The sequence below is a fragment of the Bison bison genome, unplaced genomic scaffold, assembly GCF_000754665.1.
Source record: "Bison bison bison isolate TAMUID 2011002044 unplaced genomic scaffold, Bison_UMD1.0 scf7180017864077, whole genome shotgun sequence".
Lineage (NCBI taxonomy): Eukaryota > Metazoa > Chordata > Mammalia > Artiodactyla > Bovidae > Bison > Bison bison.
The window spans coordinates 943609-949351 of record NW_011494649.1 but is presented as its reverse complement, the minus strand read 5'-3'; positions in this window follow the sequence as shown (position 1 = coordinate 949351).

Below are 5743 nucleotides of genomic sequence, written 5' to 3'. Positions count from 1 at the left end.
TCATCAAGAGGCTTTTGAGTTCCTCTTCACTTTCTGCCATAAGGGTGGTGTCATCTGCATATCTGAGGTTATTGATATTTCTCCCGGCAATCTTGATTCCAGCTTGTGCTTCTTCCAGCCCAGCATTTCTCATGATGTACTCTGCATGTAAGTTAAATAAACAGGGTGACAGTATACAGCCTTGCCGTACTCCTTTTCTATTTGGAACCAGTCTGTTGTTCCATGTCCAATTCTAACTTGTTTCCTGACCTGCATATAGGTTTCTCAAGACATAGGTCAGATGGTCTGGTATTCCCATCTCTTTCAGAATTTTCCACAGTTTATTGTGATCCTCACAATCAAAGGCTTTGGCATAGTCAATAAAGCAGAAATAGATGTTTTTCTGGAACTCTCTTGCTTTTTCGATGATCCAGCAGATGTTGGCAATTTGATCTCTGGTTCCTCTGCCTTTTCTAAAACCAGCTTAAACATCTGGAAGTTCACAGTTCACATATTGCTGAAGCCTGGCTTGGAGAATTTTGAGCATTACTTTCCTAGCATGTGAGATGAGTGCAATTGTGCGGTAGTTTGAGCATTCTTTGGCATTGCCTTTCTTTGGGATTGGAATGAAAACCAGTCTCAAATTTGGGCTGATTCAACCAGTGGATAACCTCTTGCATCCATCCATTATGCCCCAGTTCAGTTCAGTTCAGCAGCTCAGTCATATCTGACTCTTTGCAACCCCATGGACTGCAGCATGCCAGGCTTCCCTCCATCACCAACTCCTGGAGCTTACTCAAACTCATGTCCATAGAGTTGGTGATGCCCCATCTCCCCTGAAAGTGCTCTAGCCCAATGATGGTCTCTTCCAGCACTTACTCTATGCAGGGTAATCTGCTTACTACTTTAGAGACATCACCTTTTAACCCTCAAAACAATCACTATTTACCAATGAAGACCCTGAGGAACAGAGAGGTGAAGTAATATAGCCAAGGTCACATAGCTAGTAAGTAGTAATGCCAGACTCAGTCTGACCACAAAGCCCACACTCAGTCACAGTTTGGTACTGCCTCCCTGATCACTGATGCTGAAGCTGAAGCTTCAACACTAGTCACCTGATGTGAAGAGCTGACTCATCAGAAAAGACCTTGATGCTGGGAAAGATTGAGGGCAGGAGGAGAAGGGGTGACAGAGGATGAAATGGTTGGATGGCATCACCTACTCAACGGACATGAGTTTGAGCAAACTCCGAGAGATAGTGAAGGACAGGGGAAGCCTGGTATGCTGCAGTCCAGAGTTGCAAAGAGTCTGACACGACTGAGCGACTGAACAACCCTGATCACTACTCTCAGCCTTGCCTTCCTCAGCCATTCCTATGCAATGCCACAAGGATCTTTAATTCCTTCAGCAGCATTTATTGTAAGTGTTAGGAACTCTACCATAAACTGAGGATCTGAAACCAGGCGGATACTGGGCTCCAGGGCCATGGAGCCTGGTGGAATTTTCTGGTAACTCCCTAACACACTAATCTGGTCAGGCCTCTACCCAGCGCAGTGTCTGGCATATAGTGGGTGCTTAATGATTCGGGGGGAAATGAGTTGAAGTCTGGGGGGAGTCAGCCGGGGCCAGCTGTGGGCATGTACCAAGGGCGGGGCGGAAGGGAGAGCAGCTGCTCTTCCAGTTCATTTTGAGGACATTTTATTTCGTCTCCCTCCTGGCTGCTTCCTTGTCTCCTATTCTTTCTTCCTTCTCCTATGCTACAGACCTTGCTCACGAGGCTCAGCTACATCCTTTGAAGTTGTTGGTGGGATGGAGGGCGCAGGTTGGAGGTTGGAGGGCATCTTAGCTAACAGGCCTCCTGTGGGACTATGGAAAAGGGCCAGTTTGGAGACCAGAGGGTGTATGGGCTGTTCTTCAGTCTGCTGCAGCCTCCCTCAGCATCCCCACCATTCTCGCTTGGCCACGGCTTATTGACAATGGAGAGAGACAGACAATTCAGAGAGCCCAGCTCCCCTCACCTGCACTCCACCACTGAGCTCTGGAAGGCTGAAAGTCCGCTTGGCCAGGCTCCTGACCCCAAGGGTGGTTCCAGTCCAGTTCCCCCATCTCCTCCCCTCCCCATTCCTGGGGTGGGGGACCGAGGCAGGGAGCTGGAACACTGATGGGCCCCAAGCCAAGCCTTCCTAGGACCAGCAGGTCACAGCCAGACACTCTTTAACTGCTAAGGACCATGGTAGAGTGAGGGGCAGAGGAGAGACTGGCTCTCACTTCTCCCGGAGAGGGAGCAAGCTGGAGAGAGGTCTTTGAGGGTGGACAGAGCTGGGGACCAGTGGGGAGCTGACCGAGGCCAGAGCTGGGACCCCACATTTAACTGGAGGTACATTCTGGCTGGTGGTCAAGCTACCCGTGCATGATGAGGGCAAGGAAACGGTCACTGAACAGGCCTGTGGTGCTGACAGCGGTGGCCAGAGGGCAAGGAGAGGCTGGGAGAGCGAAAGAGAAAGCAGGGGCAGGTCTGGAGCTGTGCTACGGGAGGGAACAGGCCTGCCTAGCGGGCAAGTTTGGTAGTGTTTGAATGTCAGGAGGTGCCTTCCCCCTCCAGCTTCTGCTTCTCAAGGGTGTGTGTGTGTGTGTGTGTGTGTGTGTGTGTCTGTTACACACACCCAAAAGACACTGCATCTGCCCTTGAGTGATCAGTGCTTTAGAACGGCAGCTCCAGCCTAGTCATGACCACTTCCTCTCAGAGCCTTCTGCTTGGTCCTTGCTCCTGCACCCCTATTAGAGCTTCTAGTCTGCACTTGCCTTTACCTGAATCCACCCCACTCCCTGCCTCTCCCTGGGGCTCACCACCCTCACTACCTCCTCCCCTGGCCTCCTCCCAACATCCCCCACCCTCCCCAAACCCTCATCTCAGGGGCTCCCATCTTCCACCCACCCTGGGCCCTGGACCCTCACTCAGGACGCAAACTCTCCACCCACTTGGCCCTCGCGTTTTAGAGATGTGGCGGGGGTGCTGCAGGAGCCTGAGGGAGGGTTCTGTCTGGATCTAGAGCCCTGGCCAGGGAGAGAGTGAGGCTGTGGGTAACCAGGCAAGCAGGCCAGGCAAAGAAGCCTCTTCTGAGCATCAGAGCAGACCCAACCCTGCCCCTAGATCCCAGTCCGGAAGAGCTGGGGCCAGAGGAAGCTGAACAGTCCAAAGACTTGGCACCAGACCCACTGCCCATTTCCCCTGTCCAGACAGGACACAGCGAAAGGCCAGGGAGGCTGCAAAGAAGGGGTCCAGAGAGGGAAATAGAAAACAGAGGTGACATCCTTCGTCTGAAGGTCTGACTAAGAGAAGGGGCTGCAGGCCACTCCCTCCCCTCCTGGGATCAGTCTTGGCTCCAGGATGGAGGGGCGGCCACTGGCTGCTCAGACTTCCACCGAGCCCCGCCCCAGGCCTCAGGAAGTCCTTCCTGCTCTTGCCTCGGCACCCCCTCCTCTAGGAGCTTCACCTTCAGAGAAATGGAGAGGCAGCAGACTCCCCTTTTAAACCTGCGGCAGGGGGGCATGGTGCCCACCTCATCCCTCCCCCTTTCTCATTCCACCTCTCATTCCACAGAGGACTGGATTCTGATTTCAGATGCAGGCCCCTCCAGGCCCCAGCTCCTGGGGCCTCGGCTGACAGAGCCCCTAGCGTTTGGGTTTTTCACCTGCTGTGCCCCAGCACGGCTCATCTCCCACACAGAACCGGCCTGTGTCAGTTCCTCCTGTGGGGCCCCATCTCCCTGCCGCTGCCGCATGCCTGGCACTCAGCACAACTGCCAATTAGAAATTTCACAGAAGTTGCTTCTTCGCAGTGACTTTGGCGGGCAGGAGCTGGCCACGCGTTGCCCCAGGCCGCCCGGCTTAGCACAGCCACGGCAGAGGCACAGAGGCCCTCAGAAGAGGTTTCCTGGGTTGAATAGGTCAACTCATCACCCGGCTCCTGCCGTGGGTCCCTTCACCTTCCTCCTGTCTCCCACACCTGTCTCTCCTTCCGCTACCTTTCTACCCAGTTTTCTTGACACACCCCCATTCCTCACCCTGCCTCAGTCTATTTCTCACTCATCCTCTGCCTCCTCCCGGAAGTGCCCTCAGATTTGTACCTCAAACCTCTCTAAGGTGCTATCCTGGGTCCCACGCACCGGACTAAGCACAGAACGGTCTTCTTTCTCGTCCCTTAACTTTACCCAGTGCCTTTTACAGCTAGACCAGAGGTGATTCCTATGTGCTGATTGAGCCTCCCTGGTGACTTTCTTATTCCATAAATCCGATCCCTGAACACAAATCTAAAGGATAAATGTGTACTAATCCCTGTTCTGGCCTCTGTCCTTTAGGGAGAGTTGGGGCCCTCCCCTCCAGCCTTTGTAGTCTCTCACTTCCCATGGCTCCAGGCTCTTGCCTTGCGGGGGTTAACTCCCAGCTTTATCTCTCTCTGTCCCCTGACCCAACAACAATCCCACAGTGAAACAGGAAGGAAAAGAGCATTGGAGGACATACCTGTGACCGAGGGGTTCAGGTCAGGAGACGGAGGTCACCAGAGGACTAGAGAGGCGAGTAAGCCGGGGCCCCAGGCCCCTCCTTTGTTGCCCTTCCAAACGCCTCGGCGGCTGTGATCGCTCACACACACCCACATCCTCCCACTCCACATGTGTCTGTCTCTGGTGCTCATCTAGCTCTGGGGCTCAGAGACCCGTTGCTTCCGCTCAGCATCTTCTCACTCAGCATCCTATCCTCTGCATGGACCTCCAGGCTGTCAGTGCACAGGCAGAGGAAGTGGGGTTTCAGTGAGAAGCCGGACTGTGAGCGGTTTCACTCTGGCTGTACAAGATGAAGATGTCCCCTTCTAGGGGCAGAAAGCAGCCACAGTCCTAGGGAGCAGCACTGGAGGAGGGGGAGGCCAAGGTGACCCCCCTGGCTCTGAGTCCTCAACTTAGGATTACTTCCTTCAGCCTGGGCAGCTGGGATGCTCATGATGGGCCTAGCTCCTCCCTGCCGTGAGCCACCTGCTACTCGTCTCTAGAACAGTCCTTTCTGCTCTGTGGTCTACAAGCTGACCTCAAGGGGAAGACGAAGCTGCAAGAGGGCAAGTTAAGGTGTCAGGCACAGCCTCAGGCTACCTTCGCCAGGGTCCTCAGCCTTTAACCTCACAAGGGTTGGGGGTGGGCAAGGGTACCACATAAGGTCTGGGGAGCATCTTGTGGAATTTGCCGGACTTCCCTGGTGGCTCAGACAGTAAAGTGTCTGTCACAATGCGAGAGACCTGGGTTTGATCCCTGGGTTGGGAAGACTCCCTGGAGAAGGAAATGGCAACCCACTCCAGTACTCTTGCCTTGAAAATCCCATGGACGGAGGAGCTTGGTGCAGGCTACTGTCCATGGGGTCGCAAAGAGTCGGGCACGACTGAGCGACTTCACTTTCTTCTTTCTTTCTTTGTGGAATTTGCCACCTAAATACGTGCATGCTGCTGCTGCTGCTGCTAAGTAGCTTCAGTCTGTGCGACCCCATAGACGGCAGCCCACCAGGCCCCCCCCCCCCCCGTCCCTGGGATTCTCCAGGCAAGAATACTGGAGTGGGTTGCCATTTCCTTCTCCAATGCATGAAAGTGAAAAGTGAAAGTGAAGTCGCTCAGTTGTGTCCGACTCTTAGCGATGCCATGGACTGCAGCCCACCAGGCTCCTCCGTCCATGGCATTTTCCAGGCAAGAGTCCTGGAGTGGGTTGCCATTGCCTTCTCCCAAATA